This window comes from Hemiscyllium ocellatum, chromosome 39 (genome assembly GCF_020745735.1).
Source record: "Hemiscyllium ocellatum isolate sHemOce1 chromosome 39, sHemOce1.pat.X.cur, whole genome shotgun sequence".
NCBI classification, from domain to species: domain Eukaryota; kingdom Metazoa; phylum Chordata; class Chondrichthyes; order Orectolobiformes; family Hemiscylliidae; genus Hemiscyllium; species Hemiscyllium ocellatum.
This window is the reverse complement of record NC_083439.1, coordinates 7,402,260-7,421,816: the sequence shown is the minus strand read 5'-3', so window position 1 is coordinate 7,421,816 and position 19,557 is coordinate 7,402,260. Positions and strand designations below refer to the sequence as shown.

The 19,557-nt window shown below is 41.1% G+C and overlaps 1 protein-coding gene across 6 annotated transcripts in view; it reads right to left on the bottom strand.

Moving 5' to 3' along the window:
• map2k5 (mitogen-activated protein kinase kinase 5) overlaps nucleotides 1–19,557 on the bottom strand; it is a 393,643-nt gene that overhangs the window by 81,641 nt on the left and 292,445 nt on the right. The gene's annotated exons all lie outside the window — the stretch shown is intronic.

Below are 19,557 nucleotides of genomic sequence, written 5' to 3'. Positions count from 1 at the left end.
ATTTTATTTTAATCATGAATCAATTCCTACACTGCTCTATTTTAAAAGAAAAGGGAACACAGAGCATGGCATGTAATCTTCTACGAAATTGCCTGCAGATATCTCACTGTACTATATGTGCTTCAGATTTAATGAAGCTCTAATGTCCTTCTTAATTTTCCCTGTTTCAGTATCACCAGGGGTTGAAAGAAGCTGTATCTCCAGAAGGATGCAGCCCTGATGAAAATTATCAACCACCGTTCCGCTTCTGAATCCAAATCACAGCTTTTGCAGACACATGAATACATATTTTTTGGTGTTACATACGAACTGTGCAAGTTTTATCTGTTTCTTTGCAAGTGGGTCAGGGAGGCTTCCTACAACATCATTCAAACATTTTTACTACAGATTATTTTCTGGGAATATGAATACCTAACTAGAATACATTATGGTATTATACAAGAATCACATAATAAAATACTTTGCTACTGTATACTTCTAAGATCACAACTACATAAGTAAAAAGATCATCAGATGTGGGAGTATCTGTTATGGGCCATTTGGCCCATCAAGTCTGCTCTGCTATTCAGTGAGATCATGGTTGATCTAAATCTTCAACTCCCCTTTCCTTTCTTTGCCCCAAAACATTTGATTCCCTTGATTAAAAGTCTATCTCAGCTTTAAATATGCTGAATGACTCAAGCTTTACAGTCCGCTGAAGTAAAGAATTTCCAAAGATTCATGACCCTCTGAGGAGCGGGTCCTCCTCACCTCTGCCTTTTACATTAGATTATGTTCTCTGGCCCAATATTCTCCCACATGGGGGAACAACCACTCTGCATTTACCCTGTCAAGCCCCCAAGAATATTGTATATTTTAACATTGTTGCTTCTCATTCTTCTCATTTCCGATGAGCAGTACAGGCCAAACCTATTCGACTTCTCCTCAAAACAGCTCTTCCATACCAGGGCCAGGGATCAATGTGGTGAACCTTTTCTGACCTGCTTCCAATGCCAATATATCTTTCATTAGATCAGTGGACCAAAACTGTTCATAACATTCCATGATCTTACTTTTCACAAGTGAATGTATGGTTGAATTTTGAAAAAGTGGCAATGTCCTGAATAATGGGCTACAAAACAGAGGCAAACCTTACCACACTCCTTTTCTGCTGTCCCATTTTTATACTCCAGCTAACAGACAGCTGATAAGCTGTTGATGGGGTTCCCATCCCTTTAATAGACAATATCACACCTCCAAGAATTGGCAACTAATCAGAGGACGGTTAGCAATTCAATCCCAACAGCAAGAATGGTGGCCAGTGCTGCGATGGCACCAGCTGAAGAAGCTGAATGAATGCCATCCTTGGATCAAATTAAGTGGGGTGGTGGTCTGTGGGGCAAGTCAAGCAAGCCGTAGGAGAGTGAAGGGAGCAAAGGGAATGGAAGGATTAGAGAGACAAGAGAGATGAGAAGGAGAGAGGGGTGCGCAGTGGAGCATGGTTAAAGAATGAAATCAGATTTGTTGGTGAAGGAGTGTCTATTACCTCCAAAGGCTCCATTTGGATTCAAACTCACTTGACACTCAAAGCCTAGACCACTAAAGTTTAAAAAGGTTGTCTCATCACAGGACAGAGGACCACCTGCTGCTAGTAAAATGCCAGTGGTGGCAGAAAAGACCTTTATTTGGCCACTTAAGTGACACGTTGGCCTCTGGACTGGACATACTCCACATTTTCTGCTTCTGATAAAATGCCACAGAAATGGCAAAGCAAGCCATAAACCACATGTGCTCTCCATGTTGATTTTCTGGAAACCATTCCCACCTCTCCATATGTTCTCACAGGCTCCATAAAATTCAGTGCATGACCAGAAATAATATTATTAGCTTAACCAATGTATATAGTTATGTGTGCACATTGAAGGTAGAGCGATAATTATGCTGAAGTCCACGTTTTTGCCAGATATTTTAACTTCTGTTGGAGGCAAGTTTGACAAGAGGTGAATACTGTCTGGTATTCTTCAGTCATTGTTCATATCTAAATCTAGAAAGTGAGTGCTATTAGAGTATTCAATGGTTGATAGAATACAATAACTCTCTCATCATATAACTCTCACAGACAATTTAGAGAAGAGAGAATAGAAAGTAAAATTCCTGACTAATGTTCCCTATTAAAGGTTATTGAGGTCAACCATACTATCATTATTGCACCTAATCTGAAAAATCAGGCAAGGTGATACAAACTGAAAATCAAACTAAGTCTGCATAACTCAGTTACATATATTTTTACCAGTCAAGGTATTAAAGAAGTCTGGACTTTTGAATGTTGCAAAATTGTGTGTCTGCTAAAATCTGTTTCTATAACGAGATCTGAAACCAATATTACCCTCTAATTCATAGGTCAAAATGCTCTCAAGACATAATCCATATTCAGGCAAAATCTATAATTGTAATACTGATTTTACAACCAGATGCACAAACTGAAAACCTTCAGTCACCAATCTAATAACACTATTATAGCATAGGTGTGAGATGATAATGGGAAGGTGGCCTGTGTTCTTACTCAGGTGGATCACTAAAGTTGGTAGTTTTCAGAGTATCTTGGCCAGTATTACTCCCTCAATTACCACACATAAGTAAATCAATTCTTCATTTAGTTCATTATTGGTTTTGTCTGTGATCAAAGTGGTCTTTTTTTGCCTTCAACAACATGCAGGTTCACTTCTGAAATAATTCATTATACACAAGGCATGTTGGGCATTTCCAACAGCCCAATAAAACATGAACAACAAATCTTTGTTTTTTTTATCAAGTACATAAGCCAGTCAACAGCACGCTTCTTTTTCACACCACTTGTACTCATTAGTTCAACCTGTGTTGCATGGTCATAGTTAATCATAGGCCTCTGTCAATACTTCACATTGTAACAGCAACGAGGAAATACAAGAGTTTTATTCATCCTAATAACCTACCGCACAGGTTTCTATCATTCTTTTTTCAAATCCTGAATAAAGAATGCTGTGGGCTTTTGAGTTGGCTTCAAAATTCCTTACATGTTATACTGTTCAATGTCAAATATCCCTATACTGTATGTAAAGATACACGGCGTTGATGTGCAATGCATTATAAATTTCTATGTTAAAATTATAATGGAAATTACTGATGTTAAATTTTCCTATTAGGTGGCAGTACAACAGCTGCACTGGCAGGAGGCTACAAATACAATCTGGCAAGTGAGCAATTTTTATTGTAAATGTGGTCAAAATTAATTTACGATAGAAATCTATAAAATAAGGATAGAACACGTGACTTTAAATTGGGCACCTATATTTCGACATTTCCTGTTAATTAAACATTCCCATTTCACCCTGACTAATCCTGGTCAAGATCACACTTAGTCCCTATTCTCTATGTATAATGCCTTGAGTGATGGATTTGTTAAAATGAAAATAAAATGTGGAGCATGCATTTTTCTTTAATTATCTTGCATATTTCTGTGCTACGTAAACTATTGTCTGATCTGAACTGATGAGAGGAAGGCACAGAAAATATCTTCCAATTGACTTCAGAAATCACGGTGTCAATGCAACATACTGACTTCCAAACTAGAAGATTGAGGTCCCATTCCTTAACTTGAGCACATAATCTAAACTGACCTCACTGGAATGCCACAAATACGCTACCTTTTGAAGGAGATGCTAATTCAAGTATGTCTGGTGCTACAATTTTATAAGACAGTTATGTTTTGGGACTGTCTTTAATTAACGAAAATGGGTCGAGTGACCAGTTATGAAGTCTGCAAACGAGTAAAGGGAAGTCTGGGTTGTTATGCTTGGGAGAAATGTAAAGAGTTTGCACTTGGACACAATGGCAGCACCATCTATTTTCACAGTGGCTGTACTGCTAGTTTCCAAAGTGCCAGTCAAGATATTAATAGTTATATATTGGACTATCCATTTAATTTCAAAATAAATTAACTATTCATCAGTTTTACCTGGACAGAAGGCACATTGATTCACATTGCTGGCTTTGAGATGATAAGGCTAGGATATCCCCAAAAATCTTATATGTAGGTATTTTGCCAGGATCTGGGAAAGAGTGCAGCGAGAGGCTGAAAATCTTTAAGACTGACTGAGCAGGAATGTGGATGGGCCGTACATGCTTAGATTGCAAAGAGTAAATCTGTGACAACCTGAGAGACTGTAAGATTTACCTAGCTTCAGTTAAAGGAAGATATCACCAGAAAAAGCCTTCATGGTGAAAGACGGTTCTGGGATTGAACATTACAAAGCTAGAAAAGAAAAACAATGAACACAAATCTTGAGAGCTAAAAATTACTTTGGATTGGATCCAGCGAAAATGAATGCAAACTTGAGACAATTTAAATGTCCTCTGAAGAGTTTTTTTTTCTATAAGTAATGAGGGAAAGTATAGATATGTAGTTTAATGCATAAATTGTCTAAAAATGTACTGTTCAGGTAAGTGATTTTAGTTGGCTTCTTACAGTAAATGTTTTAAAACTCAAGTCTTTTTTATGTAATTCTTTCAATTCAATTTTAAAAATGAATTTAATAGTTTCAAAAGAGATTATTGCATTACTTTCACAAATGGCACTATTCGAAGAAGAATGGAGGAGATTTCCCAATGTCTTGTTCAAAGTTTATCCCTCAATCAACATCACTAAAAACAGTTCCAAGTTAGCTCATCTTTATTTGAGACTGGATTTTGCAAAAAAAAATTGTTTACAAGATGAAATCCACACTCAAGAAACTACTAACTGTGAACAAATAAATGTTTCACATTCAGTATGCATCTGCCTTGCTCTAGAAACGTACCTTGTTAGATGTAAAATGTTTGAAAAAACAGAATAGTATAATAAGACAGCAGAATTAAATTGCCTGTTGAAGTTTATCTCAAGCCAAGTATCATATTTAATATTTCGGAGTAGTGATGTGATTTATTACTAATCCCAAATCAATTCTCTTATCTTCCTACAGAGTGGTAAAATCCAAATGGATTTGAAAGCCTTTGTTTCTCTGAAGTGAAAACAAGATGCTGTGAGGTTAACTTGACAACAAAAGGTCATGGTACAGTTTAGAAAGTACAGAGACAACTTGAAGTGGTGCTTCTATTAAATGTGCAGGATTTACAGAGGAAAGACAAGAAAGCATTACAAATTAATTTAATCTTCAGCAGCTAGTTCACAGCTGCACTTGAGGAAACCATCCAGGGCTTAAGAGCAAAGCCTTGAAAGGGCTGCGTGTGAGTGGCTTCAATTTTTAATGTATAACAGCCATTAGCTGATAACCTGTAGAATCTTCACCCTTGTGAATCAGCACAAATGCAAGTAACAAAGTGATGAAGTGACACATTTGCTTCATGTCTGGAACCATAGAGGGAAGCAGGTCACTATACTCCATCGTGGCTGGGAAGAAATATTTTCCAATCTCTCCACTGATACCTTTTACGCAATCAAAATGACTTCATGATTAAATTACTGATGCAACTTTAAAAAAATTAAAATATGTGCTTTTGCACTGTAATTAAAATATAAATATACTGACTTACCAAATGTTGTCCTGAATTATATTTGGAACTGGGGAAAGCAAATATCTACTCATACCCCGACTGTATAAACTGAAATTGCAGCTGAGTGTAATAGAATAGAGGTCTCAACCTCTGTAAATTGTATGTATCTAAACTAACACTTATTGCCGTTTGCATGTAGCTAAGCTCTAAGCTCCAACCAATATAGGGTTACATCCCAGTGCAGCATGCAGATAAATCATTCTGGAATATTACTTCAGCAAAGTTTAGCCACAACTGGAGCATATGTGCTTCCGAGCCACTGAAGCAAGTGACCATAAAATACACTAATTACTGGAAGTTATGGTCAGTGAGTGATTGATAGCCCTCTGCAAGGCAACTTCCTCATTTCTGCTCCTATGACAGGGCTCATCCGGCACATGGCAATTATTAATTCATGACCCTCCCCTAAGGCACAAGTACCTTTACTCTTCTCATTCCCCTACTTCCAATGTTACTGCAAACTGCAATTAACAGCAGACCACAATTTCATCAGTGTTTTGGCACCTCTGGAAGATGGTGCACCATTGCTTTATTCTGAATGTTTGGCATATATCCCTGGCTTTATTGTAATGTATCATTTTGAGTCTTGTTGCTGCCAAGTTAATTTTAACACAGGCTTCTTTTTGCATTTTTTTAACCTTTTGATCTACATAAAGCTGGCACTTGCAAAAGAGGCCTGACAGTTATTTTGTTTATTACTGCCCCTAAATGTTAATTTAGATGGCCTCTAGTCGAACAGCTGTTGTTAATACCATGGCCATAGCTATGTATTACAGGCATCTGCTACATTTTGGCATTGTTTTGCCAAGCGAATTTTAACCCTTTCTATACATGGTTCACTTACTCTTCTTTCAAGACCACAGTCAATGATTATATTTTAAATAAGAACTGTAAAATGACTTATGCTGCTAATTCTGAAATAAAAATGTGAATAATTATTTGGAATCTTCAAATGCATATGATCCCATTTGGGGAAGCTGTACATTTATAAGTAACTGAAACATCCTTATGGACAAAGTAACAAAGAATGTAAGGTACTCTTGATATGTATCACCTCCTAAAATATGAACATATTTTAACAGCAATTATCCTTCCATTTTCAATTGTAATTAGTAGACATCTCATAATTCAATCAGATTAGGTATTTGAAGGCACAAATCCCTGACAATAGTTCATCTGGAAGATTTAATTTAAAGCTATGAAAGCAATGCTGCGTACTTCCTTAAAGCAACAAAGTGATGTTAGTCTCATATTGGCTATGGTAAAGATATGACATGTACACTTCATTCTGGAATGGGAGCAAACTTTTGAGTTCATTGAAAATACTGTATTGGCTATAGCCTTGAGCTTTAATTAACTCTGTCCCCTTTTCCTCAATAGAACTTTTGCAATTCTGCACTATATTTAGCCAGAGCTACTTAATAGATGATTAAAATCTGTGGAAAGTACTAAGCTTTGAGGACCAATCATCTTCAAAAACATTTTATTTGAATTTTTTTGGCAAAAACAAAGACACTTATGGCCATCCAGCCCCAGGAGAATTAAAATTAGTATTTTTTAAAAAAGGTAATTTTGAAAAGCTTCAGATAGTGACTCTGCCATCTCACCAACTGGATCTGAGGGTAGATAGGTGAGAACACAAAGTTGTGCCGAGGAAAGAGGCACTTAGCCAATCAGATCAGGTTTGTTGGCTGGCAGCTCTATATTTTTAAGCCAAAGTCCCTGCCTTTTCCTCATCTTCCTTCACAATGACAGGTAATCCTCCTGTCCCAAACACACAAATAAGATTGACTATAAACAATAAAGGTTTGATTTGTAACTGATCTTAGCAGGATGATGGCCAACGCTAGAGTTTGCCTGAACAACCTAGTTAAGAGGAGAAAAAGTTGAAGCACTTTCTGGCTCCGAATTGTTAACTGGTGAGTAAAAAGATGTGCATAGATGTATACTTCAATAATCATGGCACAAAGAAAATGATAGGTTCAGTGAAGTTACAATTTATTTGTAAAATTGTCAGTGGAAGAATTTTGATTCAACTGCTAAAGCTGAAACTGATGAAATGCTACCAATTTAAACAAATTCCATAAAATGATAAGATGGTCATAGATAGAACATACCATATTTCTGCAAAACAACTGACTGACAAATTCCAAAATTAATTTATTGGCTTGAGGCGCATTGGTGATCAAAAGCATGTGAAAAGTGTCAAATTAATTTTATTTTCTTCCTAATTTGAAAGGAAAACTAATAAAATGTGTCTTATGGAACACTGGAACAAAAGGAAATATTAAACTGTTAATAGAAACTTATCAAAATTAAACTGAAATGCCTTTGCTGGATGATAATTCATCTTGTCCCTTGTGGTGTTCACCTATCATGAAAAGCTTTTGTCTTGTTAGTGGACTCCACATGCCCCCTCTCAATGGATACCTGACGAAACACTGAAATAATTCCAGAGGCAAGTATCCTGTCACCAAGTCATCCTTTATTTACACATAGAGAATACATAACACTGATCAAGCTCTCTCAGAGCCACCTCAAAGAGAACAGGATATTTGATACTCCTGGTTATATCTGTCAGCCATGGCTCCCTAATTTGACCAGATTAACAGACCCAATCAGGGAACTCATATTCTATGAGGTCCACCTGGCTGACCTCCTGACAATCACTACATCTCTCCCAATCCGACTCGGAGGACACAGGCTGGTTCTTTTCTCCTGGGTGACTTTAGCACTGGCTGAAGTATCTCAACTCTGCCTCTGACATGAATGGTGTATAACTGACAGTAGTGCACCTCTTGTACCTGCAGTGTCTCGGAAGAAATTCATTATCCGCTTCTAGCAACAAAGGCGTTGAGGCAGCAACGTTTGCCATGTCCTTCTCAGATTCCGAGATATCTTCATTGCTTGATGGAGAAGGCCAACCCATGGATTCCGGAACAGTAAGAAAAGCAGTCAAGGAGCTGAGCATGTTTTGCTCCCACACCATTTGCGTGTTTACAGCTTTCATATGGTCCATGTGCTTGTTCATGACTGTCATAACTACTCAAACTTTATACAGCAATGGACCTGACTTCACTTCAACCATGCCTTTTACCCATGTGGGACCAATTCTGTCTTTCCTGCACCCAACTGTCTCCCTCTCTTAGTGGAGTCTCGTGCCTGATATTGGCATTCCTGATGCTGTTTTACCCTGCTGACTGCAAGGTCTGGGAAGATCTGATTTAACTTGGTGTGGAGTCAACTCTCTGTTAGCACCTCTGCTGGTGCTATCCTTGTAGTTGCATGACAGGTGGCCCAATAATCAAACAGGAATTGGGACAGTTTGGCATCTAGTGAAGCTGAACGCTGTTTCTTTAAGCCTGTCTTCAAAGTTTAGACTTCTCTTTCCGCTAAATCATCTTGATAGATGGTACGGAGCTATCCTTTTATGACAAATACATTTGACTTTAAGAAATACTCAAATTTCCTGCTGATTAACAATGGCCAATTATCTATGACCAACACTTCTGGAAATCCTATTGCAAAAGATGCGCTCAGTTTTTCAATCATCATCCCTATGTTCGACAAATGAACTCCAGCCATTTTGAGTGGGCGTCCACAATGACTAAGAACATTGAGCCCATGAAAGGATCTGTACAGTTGGAAGTTTAACAGAGTCCACGGTTTACCTGGCCATTCCTATCAATGTGGACAATAGACAATAGGTGCAGGAGTAGGCCATTCTGCCCTTCCAGTCTGCACCACCATTCAATAGGATCATGACTGATCATCCTTCATCAGTATCCTGTTCCTGCCTTATTTCCATAACCCTTGATTCCACATTCCTTGAGCGCTCTATCCAACTCTTTCTTAAATGAATCCAGAGACTGGGCCTCCACTGCCCTCTGGAGCAGAGCATTCCACACAGCCACCACTCTTTGGGTGAAGAAGTTTCTCCTCATCTCTGTCATAAATGGTCTACCCTGTATTTTTAAGCTGTGTCCTCTGGTTCGGCACTCACCCGTCAGCAGAAACATGCTTCCTACCTCCAGAGTGTCCTATCTTTTAATAATCTTATATGTCTCAATCAGATCCCCTCTCAGTCTCAAGGGTATACAAGCCCAGTTGCTCCAGTCTTTCAGCATAAGGTAGTCCTGCCATTCCAGGAATTTACCTCGCTGTTGGCAATATATTTTGTCCTTGTTAGCACTCTGGGCACTGCCCCATCAATGCATCAATCCTGGCCACCAGTCTCAAAGACGTTAGCCAGAAGCTATTTTGGAAACCCATGAATGGCCCTAGTGGAGTTTAGCCTGTACCTGGCTGTGACCTTTGTTCAGGACAATCACTCTTGGTCCCCAAAATAATATTAATCTTCTACGGTGATCTGGTCCATTGGGTTTTAAGAAGATTTTAATTCTGGTTGTGTTGGCCCTTTAGTTTTCCCCATCACCACAAGCTGTTTCAGTTTTGCCAAGACTGTGTCTTTCTGTGTCCAAAGTCTGATATTGTCAGCTATGACTGGAAGTTTGTCCAGAAAATTGAAAAACACTTCAGACTCTTCCAGTAGTGGTGTCTGTCAGCAGGAGGTGGCTCTATGTATCAGCATTTGCCACTTAGCCTCCCAGTGTTCTCACCAGTAATTATACACATTAAGCATTAGAGCCCAATGCTGCATTCAGCCTGAAGCAATGGGTGGCATTGCCTTGTCCTCTTTAAGTAGACCTAGCAAAGATCTGTGATCTGTTCATATTACAAATTTACATCTACAAAGGTAGTGGTGGAACTTCCTGATTCCATCTATGATCACCAAAACTTCTTTATCTACCTGGGTGTACTTATGGTCTGCATTAGCCAAACTCCTGGATGCATACGCTATTGGGTGTTCCTCTCCACTAGGCCACCTATGAACTAATACTACCCCAATGCTGTATAGGGTGACATTTCGTGGCATTAAAAGATCTTGCTTGGGATCATAATGTGCCAACACCATAGAGGATGATAGCTGTTTCTTCACTTCCCTGAAAACTACGGCTTGGTTATACAACCATTTTCAAGGCTTTTTTGAGTTGGTGCAAAGGTGCCGGGATGCAGGCCAGGTTATGTCTGAACTTTCCATTTAAATTCATCACCTCAAGCAAAGACCTAAGCTCTGATACAGATGTGAAATCTGAAGCACCTTTGAACGTCATCACTTTATCTTCCAACGGGTGTAACCTTGTCTTGTCAACTCTGTAGCCCCTTCTAAGGCGTACACACATATGGGATAAACAACACGTAAGGACTATGTCCAAGTTCTCTAAGCGCTCCTTACTGATCTTCCCTGTTATTAGCACACCAACTAGGTAAATGGCGACCTGGGGTCGACCCTGTAAAATGTTCTCCATCCTCTGCGGCAAATTTGCACCAAATGGTAGTCTCGTATATTGATACAAACCTTTATGAGTATTAATCATAGCAAACTTCTGGGAATCCTTATCTAGCCACAATTGCAAGTACACATGGCAATCATCCAACTTCGTGAAGGACAGTCCCCTGTCTACCTTGAAAATCGACTGGAAGCAGAGCCTAGTGGGGAAGACAGTACAGCAACAATGGCAGGAGTTTCTGGGTGTAATTGAGGACGCAGTACTGTGGTTCATCCCAAAGAAAAGAAAGATTATCTAGGGAGGGGTTAGAAAGCCATGGCTGACAAAGGAAGTCAGGAAATATATCAAAGAAAAAAGAAACAGCCTATAAAGTGACCAAGAGCACTGGGAAATCAGAAGATTGGGAAGACTATAAAAACAGAGGAAAACAAAGAGAGAAATAAGGAAGGAGAGGGTCAAATATGAAGGTAGGCTAGCCAGTAATATGAGAAATTATAGTAAAAGTTTCTTTCAATACATAAGAAACAAATGAGAGGCAAAAGTAGAAATTGGGCTCCTCCAAATTGATGCTGGAAGGTTAGTGATGGGAGATAATGAAATAGCTGAAGAACTTAATAAGTACTTTGTGGCAGTCTTCACAGTGGAAGACATGGGTAATATCCCAAATATTAAGGAGAGTCAAAGGGCAGAGTTGAGTATGGTAGCCATTACAAAAGAGAAAGTGCTAGAAAAGCTATAAAGTCTAAAAATCGATAAATCTCTGGTCCTGATGGGCTACATCCTAGGGTTCTGAGAGAGAGAGCTGAGGAAATACTGGAGGCGCTAACTGTGACCTTTCAAAAATCACTGGAGTCAGGAAAAGTCCCAGATGATTGGAAAATTCCTGTTGCAACCCCTTTGTTCAAGAAAGGATCAAGACAGAATATGGAAAATTATAAGCTGATTAGCCTAAACTCAGTTGTAGGTACAATTCTAGAATCCATCGCTAAGGATGAAATTTCTAAATTCTTGGAAATGCAGGGTGGGATTAGAACAAGTTAGCATGGATTTAGTAAGGGGAGTCGTGCCTGACGAACCTTTTTGAATTCTTTGAAGAGGTAACAAGTATGTTAGACCAGGAAAACCCAATGGATGTCATCTATTTAGACTTCCAAAAGGCCTTTGATAAGGTGCCTCATGGGAGGCTGCTGAGTAAAGTGAGGGCCCATGGTGTTCGAGATGAGCTACTGGCATGAATTGGAGATTGGCTGTCTGAAAGAAGGCAGAGAGTTGGGATAAAAGGTTCTTTTTCGGAATGGCAGCTGGTGACAAGTGGTGTCCCACAGGGTTCAGTGTTGGGGCCGCAGCTGTTCACTGTATATATTAATGATCTGGATGAAGGGACAGGAGGCATTCTGGCGAAGTTCGCTGATGAAACGAAGTTAGGCGGACAGGCAGGTAGTACTGAGGAGATGGGGCAGCTGCAGAAAGATTTAGACAGTTTAGGAGAGTGGTCCAGGAAATGATGAAATTCAACGTGAGCAAGTGCGAGGTCTTGCACTCTGGAAAAAACAATACAGGCATGGATTATTTTCTACACGGTGAGAAAATTCATAAAGCCGAAGTACAAAGGCATCTGGGACTGCTAGTCCAGGATTCTTTAAAGGTTGATTTGCAGGTTGAGTCTGTATTTAAGAAAGCAAATGTAATGTTGTCATTTATCTCAAGAGGATTGGAATATAAAAGCAACAATCTGCTTCTGAGACTTTATAAAGCTCTAGTTAGGCCCCATTTAGAATACTGTGTCCAATTTTGGGCCCCAAACCTCAGGAAGGAGATACTGGCACTGCAGCGTGTCCAGCAGAGATTCACATGGATGATCCCTGGAATGGTAGGTCTAAAATATGATGATTGGCTGAGGATCCTAGGATTGTATTCATTAGAATTTAGAACTTTGAAGGGAGATCTAATAGAAACTTACAAGATAACGCCTGGCTTAAAAAGAGTGGATGCTGGGAAGTTGTTTCTGTTAGGCGGGGAGAGTAGGACACGTGGGCATAGCCTTAAGATAAGAGTGGGGTCAATTTAGAACGGAAATGAGGAGACCTTTCTTCAGCCAGAGAGTGGTGGGGGTGTGGAATTTATTGCCACGGAATGCAGTGGAGGCCGGGATGTTGGGTGTGTTCAAGGCAGAGATTGATAAATTCTTGATCTCGCAAGAAATTAAGGGCTACGGGAAGAGTGCGGGTAACTGGAATTGAAACACCCAAAAGCCATGATTAAATGGTGGAGGGGACTCGATGGGACGAATGGCCCTGTTTCCACTCATGTGTCTTATGACCTTAGCTTGCATATAAATGTTCTATGTGGTGGGATTGAGTATTTGTCCAGCTGCCAAAAGCGGTTTACCATTTGTTTAAAATCCCCATAAAGGGGAACTGACACATCAGGCTTCGCAGTCGGTACAACTGGTGCTGCCCATTCTGCAGACTGGACTGGTTTGATGTGTGCTTTGCAGAATTGTAGAATTGCTTCCTAGTCAACACGTAAGGTGGCCTCGGCTCCTTTGATAGTCTCTAGACCTTGTTGAGAAATGTCCGGATATTTAATTAGGACATCACTGAGAGAGCCATTTTCTAATTAAAAGACATTGAGCCAATCTAGGTGAATCTTTCTCAAATCATTTCATCCTATCAAGCTATCAATCAGTGGCAACTGAACCAGCTGCTTCTCATAAGAGATTGGAACTGAAATTGCATCCTTAATCTGTCAAAGTTCCCTGGTATAGGATCTCGAATTGCCAAGTAAAACTGATAGTCGCAGAATTTGAGGCAGCTTGCGGTCATAACATTCCTTAACTTAATCTGTCAACACTTGAAAGGTTTTTGTATGTGGTGCCTCAGGGACAGGCTGGCTCCTAGTAACAGAAAAAGCTGCAGTTCCACAAGCAGTCAGGAAAATGTTTTGTCACTTTTCATCTGCCCCAATATCATTTGCCCGGAAAAAATACTGCATTCTTTCCACATACTGGGTACAGTCTTCGAACAAGCAGAGCTTGCCAAATATGGCATGATGCCAGAATTGCTTACTCCAATTCAAAGACAACTGTTGCGAGCAAATTTCTTCAGGCGCATGCTTTTCTCTCATTGCCAGTATCCTGTCACCAAGTCACCCATTATTTACACATGGAGGGTCCTTGACACTGATCCATCTCTCCGAATGGACAGAACCTCTGACACTCTTGTTTATATCTTTCAGGCAGGGTTCTTTAATTGAACCAGCTTGACACCCCCAAACAGGGAACTCATATTCAATGAGGTCCACCTGGCTGACATCACTACAGACATAACCACAAAACAGGGGCAGATACTTTGGTGTTACAATCCTCTCCATGGTTGTTTGCATCAGCGAAGCCCAGAAGCACATCCACAAAGAGATCTTCTGATTTGCCTTCTCCTTTCTGCACAGATGCCAATAGATTAGGGGCCTGGGACTGAAGTACAACAACAAATTCAAATTAAGCAGTTCTACCCATAAAATGCTAAGACCCCATGGTTAATAGTTGCTATAAAGCAAATTAGTCAAAATAATTGTGAAAAACTGATTTCTTAAGGCCATAAAACTTGCATGTGGCCTGGCACACAGTGAACCTACTTAATCACAGGATGGTTGCAAGCAAGTTCCCCTCTCTAATGCCCCAAATGAAAGATAGAGATAAAAGTCCTCCCACTGGGGTCCTCCAAAGCTAGACATCAGCCAAGGTGTGTCTGGGTACCAGTGATGGCTGCAGTCATTGTTGTGAATCCACGAAGCGGAGGACTATATGCATGACATGTTTTGGGAGACGGATACACAGTGGTTTAGCAGTGTTCAGACAGATAAGGAATGAGTGATGACCAAGAATCCAAAAAGCATCAGGCAAGTAGTACACGAGTCCCTGAGATCGTCTCGCTCACAAACTGATTTTTTGCTTTGGATACTGGTTGCGATAGTGGCTCTTGAGAAGGGTACAGTCAAAGCCCAGTCAGTGACACCATGAGCAACTCATAGTGGAGGAGAGAAGAACAATGAAACACCAGAATTCACTGGAATTCTTCAGCTAGAGGAACAGATAGGTTTTTCTGTGGTCATAATTGTGACTTTGTGTATACTGCTTTCCTGGCGCCATTATGTGGAAGTGTGGGTGCTGGAATGGGAAGGAACAAAGTCAGAAATTATGCGACACTAGGTTACAGTCCAACAGGTTTATTTGAAATTACAAGCTTTTGGAGCACTGCTCCTTTGTCAGGTGAATTTACCCTGAAGCCAGGATCAAGGAATATCACAGAAGAACTGCAAGCAATTTTTCTGGGGCAAGGTGAACAGCCAGAGAAAGATGTCGATGTTGGCACCAATGATTAAGATAGTAAGGGATATTTCAGTGAGTTTGGAAAGAAATTGAAAAGCAGGACCTCCAAACTAGTAATTTCAGGTTACTCCCAGTCCCACATGCTATTCAGCATAGAAGCTGGACAACCATAAGGTTCCCCATGATAGGCTCATTCAGTAGGTCAGGAGGAATGGGATACAGGGGAACTTAGCTGTCTGGATACAGAATTGGCTGGCCAACAGAAGATAGCGAGTGGTAATAGAAGGAAAATATTCTGCCTGGAAGTCTGTGGTGAGTGGTGTTCCACAGGACTCTGTTCTTGGGCCTCTACTGTTTGTAATTTTTATTAATGACTTGATAACTTGGATGAGGGGATTGAAGGATGGCTCAGCAAGTTTGCAGACGACACAAAGGTTGGAGGTGTTGTTGACAGTATAGAGGGCTGTTGTAGGCTGCAGCGAGACATTGACAGGATGCAGAGATGGGCTGAGAGGTGGCAGATGGAGTTCAACCTGGATAAATGTGAGGTGATGCATTTTGGAAGGTCGAATTTGAAAGTTGAGTACAGGATTAAGGATAGGATTCCTGGCAATGTGGAGGAACAGAGGGATCTTGGTGTGCAGGTACATAGATCCCTTAAAATGGCCACCCAAGTGAACAGGGTTGTTAAGAAAGCATATGGTGTTTTGACTTTCATTAACAGGGGATTGAGTTTAAGAGTCATGAGATCTTTTTGCAGCTCTATAAAACTTTGGTTAGACTGCACTTGGAATACTGTGTCCAGTTCTGGTCGCCCTATTATAGGAAAGATGTGGATGTTTTGGAGAGGGTTCAGAGGAGGTTTACCAGGTTGTTGCCTGGACTGGAGGGCTTATCTTATGAAGAGAGATTGACTGAGCTCGGATTTTTTTCATTGGAGAAAAGGAGGAGGAGAGGGGACCTAATTGAGGCATACAAGATAATGACAGGCATAGATAAAGTCGATAGCCAGAAACTATTTCCCATGGCAGAAATGACTAACACGAAGGGTCATAGTTTTAAGCTGGTTGGAGGAAAGTATAGAGGGGATGTCAGAGGTGGGTTCTTTACACAGAGTTGTGAGGGCATGGAATGCGTTGCCATCAGAAGTTGTGGAAGCAAGGTCATTGGGGACATTTAAAAGACTACTGGACATGCATATAGTCACAGAAATTTGAGGGTGCATACATGAGGATCGGTGGTCGGCACAACATCGTGGGCTAAAGGGCCTATTCTGTGCTGTACTGTTCTATCTTCTATGTAACTGAGCAATCGTAGCTGGAAAAGTGGCATAGAAGAGATAACTTTAGATTTCTAAGTCATTGGGTTAGGCAGGACCTATGCAAGACTGACAAGTTACATCTTGACAAGGGTTTAAGCTAGACTGGCAGAGGAATAGGAGCCCAAGAGGGAGTTCCGATTCAAGCCAAACAAGTAGAAATAGAAGAGTATTAAGCAAAAACAAAGGACAGAAAAAGCAATGGCAAGCATCAAATAGAATCAAAGTGGAGAATAATATTAAAGAGGTTGAATTAAAAGCACTGTGTCTGAATGCAAGTAGGGTTCACATAAGGGATGTTGATTTCAGTGCAGAAATTGAGGTGAATTGATGCGATTTAAATGCCATCAGTGAGATGTGGTTGCAGGGTGATCGAGATAAGGATTGTGTGAAACTTGTACAGTAAATGAGTAAGGATAATTGGATATAATTCTTTAATAATGAAGAGGAGTCACTGGACTTGAAATGTTAACTCTGCTTTTTTCCCACAGATGCTGCCAGGCCTGTTGAGTTTCTCCAGCAATTTCAGTTTTTCTTTCAGATATAATTCTTAGTTTTGTTGTCCTGTGTGACATATACTTTGTGTTGAAAATAGTTTTTGAAATGGCATTTCATTCCTTTCAGAATGTAAGTATGTTTTTACTTTGGACTGCAGAATGAAAATGGGAACATGGTCATTGCATTAAAAAGGAAAAGGTGCGCAAGAGATTTATTTGTGACTTGGAATCAACAAGTGAAGCAAAGTGATCGATTTAAGGCACTCTAGCAAAAACCACATTCAGAGACATCAAAAGTAAGAAATCTAAAACAAAGGAAAAGGAAGGACCCTGGGTCCAACCAATCAGTCAGTCAGTCAGTCAGTGAAAAAATTCTGTCCTCACTTTCCAGACATAATTATGTTATCATTGCTAAGAATCAAGAGGATTATAGGAACTCTCCATTCTATTTTACTGAACTCATTTCTACCTACCTCGACACTGTCCTATCCCCCCAGTCCAGGAACTCCCCACATACGTTCGAGACACCACCCACGTCCTCCACCTCCTCCAAGACTTCCGTTTCCCCGGCTCCCAATGCCACATCTTCACCATGGATATCCAATCCCTCTATACCTCCATCCGCCATGACCAGGGCCTCCAAGTCCTCTGTTTCTTCCTCTCCTGACGTCCCCAACAGTACCCTTCAACCGACACTCTCATTCGTTTGGCCGAACTGGTCCTCCCCCTTAACAATTTCTCCTTCGAATCCTCCTGCTTCCTCCAGACTAGAGGGATAGCCATGGGCACCTGTATGGACCCCAGCCATGCCTGTCTCTTTGTTGGCTACATAGAACAGTCCATCTTCCGTAATTACAATGGCACCACTCCTTACCTCTTCCTCCGCTACATTGATGACTGCATTGGCGCCGCCTCATGCTCCCGCGAGGCAGTTGAGCAATTCATCAACTTCACCAACACAATTCACCCTGACCTTAAATTTACCTGGACCATCTCTGACACCTCCCTCCCCTTCCTGGACCTCTCCATCTCCATTAATGATGACCAACTTGACACCGACATTTTTTACAAATGCACTGACTCCCACAGCTACCTGGATTCCACCCCTTCCCACCCTACCTCCTGCAAAAATGGCATCCCGTATTCCCAATTCCTCAGCCGTATCTGCTCCCAGGAGGACCAGTTCCACCATAGAACACATCAGATGGCCTCCTTCTTTAGAGACCGCAATTTCCCTTCCCACGTGGTTAAAGATGCCCTCCAACACATCTCGTCCACATCCCGCACCTCTGCCCTCAGACCCCACCCCTCCAACCGTAACAAGGGCTGAACGCCCCTGGTGCTCACCTTCCACCCTACCAATCTTCACATAAACCAAATCATCCACCAACATTTCTGCCACCTCCAAACGGACCCCACCACCAGGGATATATTTCCCTCCCCACCCCTTTCCGCCTTCCGCAAAGACCATTCCCTCCGTGACGATCTAGTCAGGTCCACGCCCCCCTACAACCCAGCCTCCCATCCTGGCACCTTCCACTGTCACCGGGGAATTGCAAAACCTGCGCCCACACCTCCTCCCTCACCTTCATCCAAGGCCCTAAAGGAGCCTTCCACATCCATCAAAGTTTTACCTGCACATCCACCAATATTCATCTATTGTATCCGTTGCTCCCGATGCAGTCTCTTCTACATTGGGGAGACTGGACGACTCCTAGCAGAGCGCTTTAACGAACATCTCTGGGACACCCGCACCAATCAACCACACTTCCCTGTGGCCCAACATTTCAACTCCCCCTCCCACTCTGCCAAGGACATGGAGGTCCTGGGCCTCCTTCACCACCACTCCCTCACCACCAGACGCCTGGACGAAGAACGCCTCATCTTCTGCCCCAGGGCATCAATGTGGACTTCAACAGTTTCCTTATTTCCCCTTCCTCCACCTCACCCCAGTTCCAAACTTCCAGCTCAGCATTGTCCCCATGACTTTTCCTCCCTGCCTATCTTCTTTTCCACCTATCCACTCCACCCTTTCCCCCCTCCCCCCCGACCTATCACCTTCGTCCCCTCCCCCACTTACCTATTGTACTCTATGCTACTTTCTCATGACGCCCACCTTCCTCTCATTTATCTCTTTACCGTTCAGGCTGTCTGCCTGTATTCCTGATGAAGGGCTTTTGCCCGAAACGTTGATTTTACTGCTCCTTGGATGCTGCCTGAACTGCTTTTCGAGCACAACTCTAATATAGACTCTGGTTTCCAGCATTAGCAGTCATTGTTTTTATCTATCCTATTTTTGTGTCCTGGACTGGTGATCCAGAGCTAAGTTTTTCCTGATTATATTTTTTCCTCAACCCATGGTATTTCTGTTGAACTGTCTGTCACAAATTATTCAAGAATGAGCATGTAGTTGGGATAAAAGGGGTATAGCTCAAATTTAATAGTTATTTAGTATTAATAATCTATCTTCTTTGTCTGTTAAAGTATAAATGTTTA